The sequence below is a fragment of the Thamnophis elegans genome, chromosome 3 (assembly GCF_009769535.1).
Source record: "Thamnophis elegans isolate rThaEle1 chromosome 3, rThaEle1.pri, whole genome shotgun sequence".
Taxonomy (NCBI): Eukaryota; Metazoa; Chordata; class Lepidosauria; order Squamata; family Colubridae; genus Thamnophis; species Thamnophis elegans.
In genome coordinates, this window is record NC_045543.1 from 113467435 (window position 1) to 113486446 (window position 19012).

General features: G+C 37.0%; 1 protein-coding gene across 1 annotated transcript in view; it reads left to right on the top strand.

Annotated features, from left to right (window-relative positions):
- ARHGEF28 (Rho guanine nucleotide exchange factor 28) overlaps positions 1–19012 on the top strand; it is a 145524-nt gene that overhangs the window by 13338 nt on the left and 113174 nt on the right. The window lies entirely within an intron of this gene.

A 19012-nucleotide genomic window follows, 5' to 3' on the forward strand; every position in this document is an offset into this window, starting at 1 on the left:
CTATGTATACTTGAATGGCAAGATGCAATTTTTATATGAATAAATTAGTACCTGTAGTTCAAATAGGGAAATGTAGGCAAAAGTAACAAGATGCCAAATTCTGATAGGACTCCTGAGAGTATGTTGAATGACCATCTATTATCTTCATTCTCCACTAGCCTGAATAGCACCTGCTTTGGAACAGTTTTAATATTTCTGGTGATTAAAAAGCAAATTTAATTTAAAAAAATGAATGCATGTATATATTTCTTTGTATTTTATAAAAAACCTATTTAAAAACAATAGATTAATTAACTTATTTTTAATCTCTAAAGATTTGTTGTGTGTCTGTGTTGAGAGAAGTAAATCATTTAAATTTGACTTGAGTATTTTACTTAATTGATGTACCTTAACATGAAGATGCATTCCAGATGTGTTAGGTCTGTAATGGCGAAACTATGGCACGCATGCTACAGGTGGCATGCAGAACCATTTGTTACGGCATGGGAGATGTTGCCCTGTCAGCTCCAGTGTGCATGTGTGCTCTGGCTAGCTGACTTTTGTCTTCATTTTCAACCGTTTTTCACCCTCCTCAGGCTCCTGGAAGGCCTCTGAAGAAAAACGGCCCTACGGGTAACCTGGAAGTTCAGGAATGGACTTCCGGGTTGCCCATAGGTCCATTTTTTGCCCTCCGAGCCTCCGGAAGGCCTCCGGGGGTGGGCGGGGGAGGCCATTTTCACCCTCCCTAGGCTCCTAGAAAGCCTTTAGAGCCTGGGGAGGGCGAAAAACAGGTCCATCACAGGCCAAAAGTAGGCAGAAGGCGTGGGGGGTTGCGTGCGCATGCGTGGGGGGTTGCGCACATAGAATTATGGGTGTGGCACGCCTGCCCACGACCCCCAGCGCTCCATCCGCTTTTGGCATGCGATTGGAAAAAGGTTAGCCATCACTGTGTTTGGTTAATAGTATATTGTGTGAAAGTAATGGCAGATTGGGAAAAGGCTAATCAATTAGGCTTGACCAAAGTATCAATTCTAAATGGATTATACTAGCAAGAACACCAAGCATAATGGCTCAATTCATATAGATGTTAAATCAGGGTTTGAATCATTTTTGAATCATATCCTTCTGAAACCACCTGCAGCAGATCCCAATCGTCCATGGTGGCTTAGATTGCATAAGTAATAGCCCCAAACCATCTAGATGGCAATAGACTGGTAGCAGAAATATGGAGCTAGGGGAGGGAACCATCTCCACTAGGTAGAATGAAATGTGGAAACCTTGTTTTAATAAAATAATGGAATTAATATCTACGTTAAATGACTGGGGAATTATTTTTCTTAATATATAGAGTGTAATATTGTTGATGCCACAATTGTTTTTTTAAATCTGTAGCTTGACTACACTGCCATCCCTTAGATTGTTGACTATATTCTTAAATCATTACATTTCTGTTCAACGTTATATGAATAACAAAATAAATCCTGTGGTAAGCTGGACAACCAATAATTTTTTTTTACAAATAAATAGAATGTCCGGTAAAAAATGATTTAGAACAACATATTCGAATGATGACTATCCTTTGAAAATCTTGGATCACAAAATCAATCATTCCTATTAAGCACAACCAGTGGACAATATCAAATTTTGAAGGAACTGTGCTGGGGAAGACTATAACAATATAATCACTTGACAAATAAATGTGGTCAACCTGACCTTGTATAAACAGGCATACAGATGGAAATCAGTCACAATTGTGCTCTATTGATGGAACAGCAATAGCCTATGCCAGAAATGCCCCAGTAATTGCCTTCTAATGCATATATTCAAACCTCTTGGGATTCCTTCCATTAGAGAAACTCCTGCCTTATTAGTATATCTTCATGGGAAACACAATCGTTGGTATTAAATCAGACGTAGAAAGTAGTTCTTTTGTCTGTTTTCCTTGAATAGATTACTGACTTGCTGTGTTTGGTTGAAATCTTATACAGTACATTTGGAGTTTGAAGATTTCAATGAATCACAATATTTGTGTAAGAAGGAGATGGTGAAAACAATCTACTTGAGTTTCAATCTTTTTAAAGCGTGGCATAGAACTCACCAAAGCATAAAAAGATGATACACGTGTGACTTCTGTTTTATTTGGGAGAATATAGAAGGAGAGAAAGATAGTAAGGGTGATGATTTCATTTGTCAATAAGGCACCCAGCAGAAATGGAACAAAATACCATTTCAGTTTTTACTTGCTCAAAGTATGAATTAGTGAAAATCTCAACTTAAAAGCTAGCAAGAGTGTCATTGAAGGATGAACATATGAAATTCAAATTTCATTGTTGTACATAAGAATGTCAGGAATGTGACATGCATATAGGTTTGAAATCAACAGGGTTTTAACAAATTGTCTTGTTTGAAATTATGTGATGCCTGTAATATACCAGCTACATTGTAGTATTAGTAAATTGTTTGGGGACGTAAAAATGGAGGTGGGGGTGGGACAGTAACACATTTGTTGGAAATAAATACACTTGCTTTTTAATGTATAGACTATGATCTTATTGAAAATGATCAAATATTGTACATTTCCATTTTTTCTGCAAACAAACCATTTATATCCCAAAGACAAATATTATTTAAATAAATTCCTGTTGATGTGGCTTCTTAAAAATAACTTTTGTGATATTAACTGAGACAATGCATGGAATTTAAATCACACAAATATTCTCAAATTTGAGATTTGGAAGTAGAAGAGCATTGTGTCGTAATTTGTGATTTTAACTTTAGCTTTTCAGTTTTTTAACTTCACATTTATAGTATAAAAGTTAGACATTTAACAGGAAATAATGTAGTGATCTGTCTTTTTCAGAGTTTTGTTTTACTACACTATAGTAATAGTAAACTATGGTATATTATGCTGTACCAGACAATTTGGGGCAAGAAAATAATTAGAGACAAATCAATCTATTTACAGCTTAAAGTTAAGAAACTCTATATATTGAGGCATCTTTACTGTGTTTGATGTTTTAAACGATGATAGCATGTTAAATTCTCACATTCATTTGACAAAAGCAGCATATTCTGAGAATGTGAATGACCTTTAAATTAAAGCCATTTTAACTTGGAAGATCTGGTCAATGCTTATGCCTTGTTGAAATGAATGTAAACTTGCATAAATTCAGAAAAAAACGTTGATGTTGCACTCCTAGCATAGCAAATAGTGTCTAGCTAATGGGAAATGTGTGAACCAATTAAAAAAAGCTCTTTTGTCAAATGTCAACATACTTCTAGACTAAATGACAAAACTTCATAGTTAGCTATTAGGTGATATGTACAATCGCTTTATGTTCCTTCTATAAATTGAAAAGTTCTTTTGATCTTTTTTGTACTCTGTGGATAATCTTTTCTTTCCAATCTTTCCTCTGTTGGCTTTTGTTGACTTAAGGCTAAGCAAAATAAAATAGAATCGGTTCCTAAATGGATCCCTTTAATTCACATAGTCCCAGGGAGCACATCTTGGTTTGTAAACTTTGGAAATTACAGTATAATTTTATGCTACACCCAGATTGGAGAAGGCTAAAATATTGTTATTGTTTAGTTATGAATGAGCAAATTTCACCAAGATCTTTCTTGTAATTTCTCTGTTCTGGTTCAAGCATAATATATTTTATTGATATATATCTACAATTTAAATAATAAATGTGATAATAGTACTATGTAAAAATAAAAATGTTTAATGCAAACAGTATTTATAGTTTCTATATACAAATATTAATCTTTGACAATATATAGCCTTATGCATATGTTTTTGTAATCAAATTATTGTAATAATGCTCTTTTATAGATTCAAGAGAAATAAAAGTACGTTCAGATTAAAGATGTGGAGTTGCCATAATTTTTCTCTTTTCCTCTTACATCTTCTTTTACCATTTTTTCTAATCTTTATTTCCATTTGTAATTTATATAACAATAAACTTTCATAAAAGAGTAAATTGTTGGCATATGTTCAAGATCATATCATTGTTGTCTTTCTTTTTGTGCTTTATCTTAATTTAAAATTGTACATAATCATGTTATGATCTGTTTTGTAGTCATCTGGTTATGTCTATTTTGTTATAGCTGAATTCCTCTACCTTCTTGTAGCACTATAATGTGAATTTCATTTCTATGTGTTCTGCCTGATGATGTCCATGTAAAAAGGCATTGCTTTGATTATTTGAAAATGCTGTTACCAGGAAAAAAATATTGGATTGACAGAAATGGATTAAATTCTCTTGTTTGGTTTTGATTTCCAAATGATGTTGTCCAACTGCATTTTTTTCTATACTATTTACAAGTTTGGCATTCCAAACTTTGCTAACAGGTTTTGTTAAATTCAAATTGAACTTGACCATAAAATTTGTCAAATTCTTTTTCTTTTGCATTAGGAATTGGAGCATAAACCTGGATAACTATCATATTGAAGAGTTGTTTGTGAAATATACTTGATATTACAGGTAGTCCTCAACTTATAATCATTCATTTGGTGACTCTTCAAAGTTATAACAGCATTGAAAAAAGTGACTTGACCATTACAGCGTCCCGGTGATCACATGATCAAATTTCAGAAACTTGGCAACTGGTTCATAGTTATGATGATTGCATTGTGTCCCAGGGTCATGTGATCACCTTTGTGCCTTTCTGACAAGCAAAGCCAATGGGGAAGCTAGATTCGCTTAATAGCCATGTTACTAATTTAACAATTGCAGCGATTCAATTAACCAAGAAAAGTTATAAAATGGGGTAAAATTCACTTAACAACTGTCTTGATTAGCAATTTGGGTCTCCATTGTGGTTGTAAGTCGAGGACTATCTGTATTGAGTCACTGAGTGCATAGTAGCCAGGTCCTGATTGGCTATTTGCTTCCTGAGTATGAAAACGATCTCATGTTTATGAAATGTTGAAAACTTTGTCATTCAGTCTTGGTCAGCAAAAGCCGATTGAGATTACTACAGATAACAATATTTATTTTAATCTTAATGAAATTAGCTAATTTTGTATTTCTTCTTTTTACTTTTAACAATATGACTTTAATTCTTTCAAATACTGTGCTAAAACATGATTTCTTATCATTTTGTTTTGTCTCTTCTCACAAAATCCTTCAAAACTTGAAACAAAACGTCTTTTACATGCCAATTATCCAGGTCACACTTTTGTTATTTATATCTCTTTTAATTATTAGGACATGAACCAGTTTCATTTGTATATTCAGTGTAGCATCTTTATTATTGTACAGTAACCTGTTATTTTTACATCCACTTTCAAACCAGTCTAGTCTTCTTGTTCAGTAGAACTTGCTCTTCTTCTTTTCAATACAATCAGTTTATAATGGCAGACATTTTCAAAATTAACATTTGCTTCTATTTTTAATATATTCTTCAGTATTCCAATATTAAGGTATTTTGTTCTGTTTTCTGTTAGTAAGTCAAATTTAAGTGCTTTCCTCCTTTAATTGTAATCATTACTGTATTTTTTGGAGTATAAGACGCACCAGAGTATAAGATGCACCAAAATTTTGAAGAGGCAATTTTTTTAAAAAAAGGTTTTGCACTCTGCAGACTTCCCAAAAATGGCCCATTTTTCTTCAAAAAAAGGGCATGAACAGCTTTTAGGAGGCTTGTAGAGTGCTCTTGAGGTTTCCCCCCTCAAACTAGCAAAAAATGGCCCATTTTTCGCAAAAAAGGGGCATGCATAGCCTTTAGGAGGCTTATAGAATGCTCCTGAAAGCTGGAGGGGGGGGGCAAAATTGAGCAACAAATGGCCCGATTTTCGCTCATTTCTGCCCTCCCCAACCTCCAGGAGCACTGAAAGCCTCCTAAAGGCTATACACTGCCATTTTGGTGAAGGGAGTGGGGTTTCAGGAGTAAAAAATGCTGTATTCAGTGTATAAGACGCATCCAGATTTTCAGCCTCTTTTTTGAGGGAAAAAAGCGCATCTTATACTTCGAAAAATATAGTAGCTCCTTGTTCCTAGTGGCATCCAACTTTCAAAGTTTCATCCTATCATTTTTTTTTAAAGAATGAAAAGCAACATTTTCCCATAGGAAAGATTCTTCTAATTAATTCCAAAATCTTATTTCAAAGAAATCTTATTTCAAATTCATCTGGACCTTTAGTCCATTTGTAACTTTCCAGAATCAATGCTCTAGTGACCCTTTTACTGTTTATTCCAAAAATATTTTTTAAAGTTTTTAAACTTGGATTTAAAACATCCTTTTCTAAGGACTGAAAAGAATAGCAATAGCAATAGCAGTTAGACTTATATACCGCTTCATAGGACTTTCAGCCCCTCTCGGTTTACAGAGTCAGCATATTGCCCCCACAGTCTGGATCCTCATTTTACCCACCTCGGAAGGATGGAAGGCTGAGTCAACCCTTAGCCGGTGAGATTTGAACCGCCGAACTGCAGCTAACAGTCAGCTGAAGTGGCTGCAGTACTGCACTCTAACCACTGCGCCACTTCGGCTCCTCAATCAAGAAGACTCATCCAGTGCTCTAAAACATGTCATTGGGAAGGTTCCTAATAGCTAAATAGTTAAGAATTGGCCCCTCTCACCTGTGCTATGAGGAGGCATGCTGTGGGCCCTGTCAGCCCTATCATTCCAGCTAATGAGGGGTCTAGGAGAAGGGCCTTCTCTGCTGTTTCACCTGTCGTCTAAAACATCTTATTCCCTGATGTGAGGTTGGTCCCAACCTTCCTGATCTTTCATAGGAGCCTAAAGATCTGGCTCTGCCTGTTAGCTTGGGGCATCACAGTGGAAGTGGTTGATTCAGTAACCCACCTCCCCTCTTTCCTGGCCTCCCCTCCCTATCTGTAATTGGACGTTAGCAGTTGGCATTAACTTACTTGTATGTGTTGTATGTATACTCTGTGGTAAGATGGGCAGCAAACAAACAAACAAATTTCTGAAAGTGATGAAGAGATAAGGCTCAGTGAATGTTATGCCCATATAGGCTACATTATGAGCTTGGTTGAAAACCCTTGCCTCCCAGCTACTCTACTCACAAGTCAACCACAAAAACCTCCGTTCCCACAGACTACTGACAAGAATGACAGCTGCCCAGCATAAAAGTGGGCGAAATCATAACCTCTCCTTTTTCTGCAGAGACTTTGCCAGATAGACTTCACTGTCTGGCTGCCGATCCCTACTGCAATGCTCCTTCTGGTTCATGATAAAATTTAACCTGAAGTCAAGCGAGACAATTTCTGAATAAAAGGTCAAGTGGTTTTAGAATTGAGATTTATAGCCTTAGTTGTAAAGCCTGATGCAAAGGTAGTCTGCTATAAGACGTGAGGCAGGCTTCCCGGCAGCCCTCCCTACTCATTAGCCCTCCCAAGAAACCAGACAGGAAACAGGATTAGATGAACTAATTCTACTTTATTGTAAAGCCAAATTAACAATCTTGCAAGTCTGAACGTACCAACTTCCTGCTGCCCTTTTGACTGCTTGATCCATTATGGCAGATCTTTCCTAAGTTTCTTTAAGCCACTGGGAGCTCCTGTCTCTCTTGTCTTATAGTTTCCTACGCAGCATCTCTTCCCTTCTTTCACCAAGGTCAGTCAGTCACACTCATTCCATGAGCTGTAGTAATAGTAAGCCACCCAGAATCATTGAGGAGTAGATGGCATAGGAATGTATAAACAATGCATAAATATATCTGTTTTTCACTAAAAAATTTGGAAGTATTCCCTAAAGTCTCCCTGTAAAAGTTTCATATTGCAGAATATAAAAGGATATAATATTTAAAAACTAGTATTTAATTTCACCCTGGGCTGCTTTGATCAATCCTATATTCAGCTTCAGTGAGCTTATATTAAGCTTTGATCCGGCAGACCACAGAAGCCTCTGATGAGTACAGTGGCTGGATATTGATAGTTAAAACAGTGAATGATAATATGACAAAATGACAAAATATTTTGATTGTTGAATATTATATGTAGTAGAGCTTGAAAATCTGTTTTCATCTTTGGCTTGTTCAAAAATTCTAGATAATGCATTTATCTAGTAAAGTTTCTGTGTAAACATTTGGTGAGGGTTAGGTTTAGGGTTGCATTTAATTCTAGACCTAGAATAACCTTGTGACAATTATCTGTAGCAGTGATTTTTCAAGTATGAAAATATTAATAAGCTTTATTATAAATATCCCTTTGAGAACATTTGAAACTATTCTTCCTGGTGTCCCAATTTAATTATAATTTAATTAGAATAGAAATGTGATATTATAGGAACTGGTTTGGGACTCTATTATGATCCTAAAACAAATGTAGATCTGAAATCTAGTATACATAATTTGGTGTTAGATTAACCTATTTAGCCAGATTGCATTAAAAGTAAACAATCACTTCCTAAGCACTAGCTAAACACAACTGATAATTTGTGAAATATATATTGGAATAAAGTATGGAATTGAAGAGAGCAGAGCAAAAGTCTTTGGAATGTATCAAGCAAGAAGGAATAATACGATCTGCCTTGGTTGAAATCTCTTTGTAGAAGAAAGATTTGCATATCTTTTTTTTTTAAGCAAAAATCCTGATTAATTGGTTGTTCTGAGTTGGCTTGTTGAGCTCTTCACTACAGTAATAATCTACATAAATAAAAGGCAACATAAAGCAAACAAAATTCTTTATGAAAAATCAGTGGGGAACATTTCAACCCCCCAGCAAATTCTAACACTGATCTTCAGTTTGTTGATCTTCAATTGATGAAAAAGGATTTTTTAAAGACTGATTATGTATGGCATGAAAGAGTTGAATTACAATAAATAAATCAAGAAATTTAGTTTAATTTCCTTTTATTTGAATTGGGTAATGTTCTCTTTAAATTATTTGTCACTTGGCTCCCTAATATAAGATTGCCTGTGATAATCTCAAACATAATTCATAATGATATGAATTATAATTAAAAATTAATAGAACAATACAATTGTTTCAATAATCGTAAGTAGGAAATTGTAATTACTGACATTACCAATTATATTTTACTATGCATTTATAAGATCTCTTTCCCTATACACATCCAACAGTGAGTAACATAACTGAAATGAAATGGACACAGTTTCTAAAATTTTCTGCCATGGCAGAAAGTAGAATAGAATAGAATAACAGTGTTGGGAAAGATCTTGGAGGTCTTTTAGTCCAACCCCCTACTCAGGCAGGAAGCCCTATACCATTTCAGACAAATGGTTGTCCAATCTCTTCTTAAAAACTTCCAGTGTTGGAACATTCACAACTTTTGAAGGCAAGTTGTTCCACTGATTAATTGTTCTAACTGTCAGGAAATTTCTCCTTAGTTCTAGATTGTTTCTCTCTTTAATTACTTTCCATCCGTTGCTTGCCTTCAGGTGCTTTGGAGAATAGCTTGACTCCCTCTTCTTTATAGCAACCCCTGAGATATTGGAATACTGCTGTCATGTCACTCCTAGTTTTTTCTTTCATTAACTAGACATATCCAATCCCAGCAACTGTTCTTTTATTTTTAGCCTTCAGTCCCTTGATTATCTTTGTTGCTCTTCACTGCATTCTTTCTAGAGTCTCAACACCTTTTTTACATTGTGACAATATTCCAAGTGTGGTCTTTCCAATCCATTATAAAATGATATTAACACTTAACGTGGTCATGATTTGTTAATGCAGTCTAGAACTGTGCGGTTGGTCAGCTAGTTACAAATCCTTTGGGTGGTGATGCTGTCTAACTCATATTTTTCTATCAAGTACAGGTAATATTTGACTTACAACCCCAATTGAGCCCAAATGTTCTGTTGTTAAGTGAAACATTTGTTAAATGAGTTTTGCCCTATTTTATGACTTTTGCTGCTACAGTTGAAAAGTCAGTCATTTCAGTTAGTAACAAAGTTGTTAAGTGAATCTGGCCTCCCCATTGACTTTGCTTGTCAGAAGGTGGCAAATGCTGATCACATGACATTACAGCGGTCATAAATACAAATAAATTGCCCAGCATCTGAATTTTGATCACAGGACCATGGGGATGCTGCAGGGGTCGTAACTGTCATAAGATACTTTTTCCAGTGCCATTGTAACTTTGAATGGTCACTAAATGAACTGTTGTAAGTCAACTACCTGTAGTAAGTTGTGGTCTACTTTATCAAATGCCTTACTGAAGGCCAAGCAAATTATATCCACAGCATTCCTCTGGTCTACTAATTTTGTCACTTTGTCAAATAATGCAGGAAGATTTCTCTGGCATGATCTGTTTTTGACAAACTCATGTTGGCTTTTGGTTAATATCAGCCAGTATGTTCACATAAGCTTTAGTTAGCTTTTACTGCAAAGTATGAATTTATCCTTCCTTTGTAATGATTTTAGTCAAAACATCTGGGACAAATTTGGAAATGGTCTTGGTTTTTCTGGTTTTACTCGGAAAATGCTTGTGAGTTTCTCCAAAGTGTATAGTACTTGAAATAGATGTTTACTTTCAGTCCTTTTCTAGATCAGGTTACTGGTGCCTAGAGAGAGAATACTTTTTAAAACAATGGCCTTTTAAAGTAAGCACGCAAGGCATAGAGTTTTTGTGGAAAGTAATGCTTACAGTTCTCATTTTGTTGTAATAAACTAGTTCAGATATAGCAAGGGAAGTCAGAGAAGTTATGGAGAAATAAATAATATCCATGAGGATCAGTGTAAGCAGATCCTTGCAGATGGAAGCTTTAGTCAGACTTGGTTTTCTGCCATTCATATGGCAGCTATTGAAGGAGCAGTGTGGAAATCTCTTTCTCAGCTTTGGATTGCTGGCTACTGAACAGCCTAGCAGTAGTTGTGACTTGGATAGAAACATCTTGATCCATTTAGACCCATGTGCACAGTTTGTATTTTCCAATCATATCAAAGTGGGAAGATGTGGATAATTGTGTGAGCTAAATATAGGAATTGAAGTACATCCTTGTAGCTTGTAATTATTAGTAATTGTAGAATGATAAAACTGAAAGTCTGGCTGAGAAAGGATAACTGACTACAATCACTTATCTTTTATCTATAATTCTAAATATACAAAAATGTAGGTATTCTTTAATTTGATACTAAATTAAAAAAAAAACTTTCCAAGGCTGTGTAGAAAGGTATAGATAGAATGTAATCTACAAGCCATAGTTAAACATGAACTATTTTAATTGGGTATAGAACTATTATTCTGGATATTCAGAAATATAATGGATAGCCAGTGGTTGCAATTTTACAACCTAAAGTAAGAAGATAGATCTTGGATCTTTCTATGTTTTTTCAATATTATTCTATGGTGAGCAGAATTGTAGGCGTGCCAAACAGATGGAAAAGGGAGGCTAGACAAAGAAAAGGATCAAAGAGCAGGTGCAAATCCCTGTGTCTGCTGAATTGCCCAGTTAATTAGGCAATGTGAAGTTGCATTCTCAATTTGCAGGTTGCAGTTGAACAAGCTAGGTAAGCAACATTGCCAGGCACTTTTGCTTGGGATCCTAGAGTTACTTTAAAAAGTAGCTTAAAATTATTTTTTAATATGTCTAATCTAGAAATAGTACTTTTTAAAAACCACTCCTTCAATAAAAATTTCCTCTAGGTCCCTAAGGCAGATAGTATGTGGTGTGTGTGTGGTTGGGGTCCCTGCATTTTTCTGCAGTTTTGCTTTAGGTTTTTTTTTGTGAGATTTTGGAAGTAGTTTGCCATTGTCTGGTTCCTAGGGCTGAGAGAAAGTGACTGGCCCAGGTCACCCAAGGCAGGACTAGAACTCAGTATCTGCTGGCTTCTAGTCTGATGGCTTTAACCATTATACCAAATTTGCTATCAAAAGCAGATGGTATCCTGGGATAATTGCAGTCTAAACCAGGGACATTCAGAATAGGATTGTGACTAAATCTCAGTTGCTTGTCAGTCATGCCCACTTTTGCATGGACACAGTTTTTGCTTGAATGGTGGCACTGGACCCAGCTGAGCACAACATCTAAGTACCTGACTTCCCCTGACAACCTTTATGCATGTGGAAATGGCTCCTGCAATTAGGCCCTACTGTTCCTAGTCATTGTCTAAGGCAACCTGATCAGATGTGAGTCACTTTTGCCTGGTCAACCATTTATAGACTTTTAGGGCTTCATCCAGAGGTCATTGTAGAAGGATTAGTCTGCAAACCCATCTAGGCAGCCTGAGCACTACAGGAGCATGCTGGCGCAGATTGGGAGGCCTAAGTACTCTATCTACACATACTTGTGCAGCATTTTCCCTGTATATTGGACTCTCATGATGGCTGTGTTCAAGACTTGGGGTGGTTCTTCTCTGACTACATTAGTCCTTGATTTAAGACACAATTAGGACTGGAATCACGGTTGTTGAAAGATTTAGTTGTTAAATGGCCGCTTTGCTTAATGACTGCAATCCCTTTCCCATTTGTGGTAGTTAAGCAATCTCATGGGTTGTTAAGTAAAGTGCAGAAGTCCCTCAAGGGTTAAGGAGGCCCTGGAGCCTGGCACAAGCTATGGGGTCCACTGGCATGTGGAAACTTGCGTGGAAAATTTGGGCGTCTCTCCACCCCATCATGTACAGGACTTCACTCTGAAAGTGCTTCCTGCCCAAGGTTTTCAGTTCCACAATGCAGAAGATGGAACCTGAAATCTGTGGGCAAGCAGCTCTTTCAGTCAGCCCCAGATATGAGAGGGAGTCCTCTTGGCAGATGGTAGTAGTTTGCAACATTCCCTTCTTGCTTCCCCATTGACTTTCTGGGGAAGCTGGCGGAGAATATTGCAAATAGTGACCACATGATCACAGGGCATTTGGCAACCAGTTGTAAATGTAAACAGGTTGCCCAGCACCAAGATCACAATCACCTGTCTGTAGGTGGGGCAGTCCACTGTTTTGCAATGGGTGGAAATACTTCACAGGTCATAAAGCATCCTTTCTGAAGCTATTGTTATTTCAAACCATTGTTAAGTGAATGGGTTCTAAGTCAAGGACTGCCGGAATGATGACAGGAGTGTGCACTTCTCCTTCTTGTGATGCTGATTAGATGGCTCCTTTTCTTTGTAATTTGTGACCTATTCAAGGCGGAAGGATATCACATAATTTCATATATTAACAGAGGAGTTAAGACTGTTTTCTTTACTATTTTATAGGATCATAACATCACAGGGTTTAAGAAATTGATTTAAATATTGTAAGGCAAGTTAGAATTGTTTACATTTTAAAATGCGGCAAAATCAGGAACAAAAATGGCAGTCATGTAGAAACAGTATTTTTTGATTAAGTCAAAAGTTTTATGAAACAAAATAGTTACTGACCCACCCCCCTTCCTCCCAATAGTTTCTTAAATGATCTCTGTCCCAGTTTTAAATGCAACTTGTGTTTAACAGATGGGACTGTTTACTAAGAATGTTTACTATAAAATCTTTGGAATATTGGAAACAATTCTCTGTTCCTGGGATTCTAGTTACACCTGCATTTCATTTTTATAAAATAGTAGTATCTTATGCACACCTAAGCCTCAAAAGCTTTTCACCTAAGTATAAGCATAGGTATGAAGAATTCAAAGAGATGTGGAAGAAAGTAGATCCAGATACAAGGATCTGTCAGATTTACACAGATTGAATTAATTTTCACCTTCCGGGCAGGAACAGAAAAACATGCAATTGTAATTACTAAGATCTTGATTATTATTTGGATATAAGAAACCCACATATTTGAGCGTACTACTGTAATGTCTGTAATATGAAACTAATTAAGCCAAAATAATTTTTGTCTCTTGATTTCTAATATGGCTAACCTTAGTTTTATTGCAAAAATATTTTGAAGTGTTGAGAATTTATTCATTTTGCAAGAGACAAATGCCCCAAATAATTGGAGCACTACTTAACTTATTTTATTAGACTAGCAGCCCACCTGATATACGTTACAGTCATTTTGTCACCATAGTGAACAAAAGCTTTACACACTTCTTGCAGAATTAATAAAAATTAAAACAAGCAAGAAAATAGTTAGAGAACACCTATCTGACCTTGACAAATATAAATCACCAGGACTCTGGTATGTAATGGGTTGTAATGGTTTACATCTCAGAGTTCTGAAGGCACCAGCAGATGTTCTCTCAGAACCATTGTACCATTTATTTCAAAAATCCTGGAACTCCAGGAAATTACCCAAGGATTGGAAAAGAGCTGATGTGGTAGATGTGAAAGAGCTGATAGTTCCTAAATTAGTCAAACTGTTGTTAAGTGAATCTAGCTTCCCCATTGACTTTGTTTATCAGAAGGTTGCAAAAGGGAATCGTGTGACCCTAGGGCAGTGATGGGCAACCTTTTTGGCATGGTGTGTCAAAAATCGGCAAAAAATCGAGCATAACTCGCATTGTGTGTCACTTCGACAAAAACATAATTTTGCGCAATTTATAGTTTAAACTACAAAAATGTATAATTGCAATATATAATTGTATTTAATAAACCAAAAACAAATTATTTAACATACCTGCTTGGTAACTTTATAGATATATAAATTATAGATAGCCAATTAGGGGTTAACTAGCCTAACAAGCTAACACAACCTCCCCCTCACTTATCTCAGTTATTGTGGACAATTACAAGTCCATGGCACCCCAATAGTTGCTGCTAATGGCGCTCACAGTTCCCGTTGGCACTCCGCTGTTCCCTGCTGTGGTGCGGTCGTAACCGACAGTCCCAGGAGTAGACTCTCTGTGCCGGCCTGACTGGAGAGAGGCGCGCACTGTTCCCGCGCTCCTCTCCTGCGGGTCCTCCCTCACCGCGCTGATGACGTGTGTGCGCACGGCACGCACGCCTTACCAGCAGCCCCTGCACTCAGAAAGGGGCGGCGGCGATACAGTAAGTGAGTGTGTGCGGGGGAGATCACACGTCCCGCCCCCCCGTTCCTCCAGCACAGATTCTTTCATCCTCGGCGGCCGTGCAGGAGCCGAGGATGAATCGCATGAAATCCTGTGCGTGTCACCCCAAATGGCTACGCGTGTCAGCACTGACACGCGTGTCATAGGTTCGCCATCACTGCCCTAGGGCATTGCAACCATCATAGTCAATTGCCAAGCACCTGAATTTTAATCACATGACTATGAGGATGCTACAACAGTCATAATTGTGGAATCTGGTCATAAGCCACTTTCTTCACTGCCATTGTAACTTTAATTGGTCACTAAACGAATTGTTGTAAGTTGAGGATTACCTGTATCTAGGAAGATACTGGAAAAGATGATCAAAAAACAGATCTGAGAACATCTAGAAACAAATAAACTATAAATATAACTAAAAGCCAGCATGAGTTTGTTAAAAACAGATCATGCCAAATCAATCTCATTTCATTCTTTGACAAAGTGACTAAATTAGTAGACCAGCAAAATGCTGTGGACATAGTATACTTAGACTCTAACTCTAAGTCTTAGAGGTTAACAAGGCATTAGACAAAGTAGATCACAACCTATTTCTTGGTAAGCTAGAAAAATGTGGGATAAACAGCATCACCACCAGGTGGATTTGTAACTAGTTGACTGCAAAAAAAATCATTCTGGATGTTATAAAGAACCCTGCATAGAAATTACTATCCTGAATTTTATTTTGGAATAATTGGAATTTCAACTTGGCTAAAATGGGTAATATAAACCTCATTGAAGAAAAAAATTCTGGAAAATGTACATTTGGAAATATCTTTTCTGTAAATGAACTTTGGTTTCATTTGATGAAATTATTTTGTCAGCTATATGTCTGTTTTACTAGTACCATGTTTCCCCCAAAATAAGACAGGGTTTTATTTTATTTTGACCCCAAAAATAAGCACTTGGCCTTATTTTTGGGGAGGTCTTATTATTTTTGAGGTGTAGGAGGTGGCAAGAGTGGTCACCTTATGGCTGCTGCTGTGTTGCAATATATTCAGGGAGGACTTATTTTAGCGCATGTGCTCAAAAGCGTGATTGGGCTTATTATCTGGGGAGTTCTTATTTTTTGGGAAACAGGATAATATAATCTATTTTCAAAGAAAAACGGAACCAGAGCATACTAAGGCATAATATATGAAATATTTAATCTGTTGGTGATATATAACTCCTATTCATAACATTTGTCAGTCATCATTTCCTAAGTTTCGTCTGATTCATTATCACTTGGTTCTTTTGTGTCCTGTTCGCCCATCACACCCAGATAGCAAATAAGCAAGACCAACTTTGCATCAAAAGTAAAGCTAGACCTGGGCGTTGCCTGTAGTGTGATGGAGCTTTAAAGGTTTGTCAGAATTATCCATTGTCCAGCCTGGTATAAAAACTGTGGCTATACTCTTCAATAATGTTTTCATTAAAGAATACCTGGGATGACATGACTACAAGAAGTCCTGCCTACATTTGATTGATTGGCACTTGCAGAGTTAGAAAAACAGTGTAATGTTGATGCCCTTGTATTGTTATCTGGAGATAAGGGGGATATAGAATTGGTTTTGTGTACACTCTGAACTTAGTAATTCATACATAAAAAGATATGTTCTATTTAGTGCTTACTTAGTGTTTAAATGCTAGATTTGCTCTTTACTTCAGCAAACAATCCTTAAGTCCTATTTAAATTAATTAACATTTAAAAAAACAGTAGGAATAGGTGGCACACAGTCTAATTTAAGGTGCTCCAGAGAGTTGTTGGTGGCTCTGCTTTTCAAACCATGATATGTATGTATGTATGTATGTATGTATGTATGTATGTACATACGTACGTACGTACGTACGTACGTACGTACGTACGTACGTACGTATGTATGTATGCATGTGTGTGATGGAATCTCTTAATGCATGCCCTTAATTTGATCAGATCAAATTAACAGAGTTGGAAGGGACCTTATAGGTCATTTAGTTCAACCCCCTGCTCAAGCAGGAGACCTTACACCATTGCTGGCAAATTCCAGTCCAATCTCTTTTTGAAAGTCTCAAGTGATGAAGCAGTGGTGGGTTTCAAAATTTTTTAGAACCTCTTCTGTAGGTGTGGCCTGCTTTGTGGGAATGGCTCAGTGGTCATGTGACCGGGTAGGAGTGGCTTGCTGGCTATGTGACTGGGTGGGAGTGGCTTACCAGCCATGTGACCAACTTGTAAAATGTGGTGAAACTCACTTAACAACACTCTTACTTAGCAACCAAAATGTTGGCTCAGAAATTCTGGCATTTGAAGCACGCAAGTCTTAAAGCTGTCAAGTTACAAGACCCTTGCACCCCTAACCCTTTAGGAAAAAACTGCCCAGGGGTGTTCAAACTTGACAGCTTTAAGACTTGTGGACTTCAACTCCCAGAATTCCTCCTCTCACTCTTCATCTTGATGATGTGCAGATGGGCTGAGGGAGAGAGCTGGAACCGGTTCTAAACGGCACTGTAGATTTGTGGAACCTCTTCTATAGAAGAGGTTAGAACTGGCAGGAACCCACCTCTGTGATGAAGCCCCCACAACTTCCAAAGGCAACTTCTGTTCCATTGGTTGATTGTTCTCACTGTCATACACATCCATTGGTTACATACATATACTGTATCTATTAATGCATGCATGTTTTCACATGTAATCCCAAATGTTATTTGAAGCAGTGATGAGCTTTCAGACTGGATAGCGGTGGTCTAGTTTTCTTTTTTTAAAACAATAGAAAAGGGGAACATAGGCATCCAGCCCAAAACTCATCACTGCTTCATTGATGCCAGCCATGAAAGTTTACACCATCAAAAGTTATTTGTTTTGTTTTGCCTTAGTAAATTGTATGAATCCAGCCACAGTTGAACCGGAATTCAATACATTTTCTCTTAGTATTCTTAAATTGTGAGTAAGAAAATATATACCGTTATGGAGGGGATTTTAGTGAAGAGGAGAGAATATCTGGCTCTGTCCATTATTGGCATTTTGCTCCAAATAGTTTTTAGAATAGAACAAGAATAGAATAACAGAGTTGGAAGGGACCTTGGAGGTCTTCTAGTCCAACCTCCTGCTTAGACAGGAAGCCCCACACCATTTCAGACAAATGGTTATCCGACATTTTCTTAAAAACTTCCAGTGTTGGAGCGTTCACAACCTCTGGAGGCAAATTGTTCCACTGATTGATTGGTCTAACTGTCAGGAAGTTTCTCCTTAGTTCTAAATTGCTTCTCTGCTTGATTAGTTTCCACACATTGCTTCTTGTCCTACCCTTAGGTGCTTTGGGGAATAGCTTGACTCCCTTTTCTTTGTGGCAGCCCCTGAGATATTGGAACACTACTATCATGTCACCCTTAATTCTTCTTTTGATTAAACGAGACATACCCAGATCCGTTTTTCATATATTTTAGCCGACAGTCCCCTAATCATGTTTGTTGCTCTTCTCTGCACTCTTTCTAGAGTCTCCTCATCTTTTTTTACACTGTGGCGACCAAAACTGAATGCAGTATTCCAAGTGTGGCCTTACCAAGGCATTATAAAGTGGTATTAACACTTCAAGTGATCTTGAGTCTGTCCCTCTGTTTACGCAGCCTAGAACTGTGTTGGGTTTTTTTGGCAGCTGCTGCACACTGCTGGCTCATATTTAAATGGTTGTCCACTAGGACTCCAAGATTTCTCTCACAGTTACTTTTCTCTGATGAGTAAAGACTTTCAATCTGGGGGAAATGATTTGAAGGCCTCTGTGTTAAAAAGATATTTTGAAGTATTTGTTTTTGTTATTTTTGCTTGTTAACAAGTTGCTACTGTCAGATGAGGACAATTTTATTGACTATTGTTAAAACTAGATTATTAAAAATAATGGTAGCAACCATTATGCAATTCTTCTTTTAAGGAAACACAGCTCCATCTACATTTCCTCCCCAAAACGGATCTGATTCTTTGTTATTGCTCCCTTTTATATTTCATTCTTTTGAAAACTCCCTTCAATGTTATATAATGGAGTTGTTTTTGGTTTGTTAATTTCATTTGCTCAGAAAAAAGTGAGATTTGTTTATAGTTTCGTAAATCCTGGTTTGAACTGCAAAACTTTTATCACAATCTGTCTAAAGTAAACATTTTCCACCTCACTGATTACAGCGTGAAAACTTT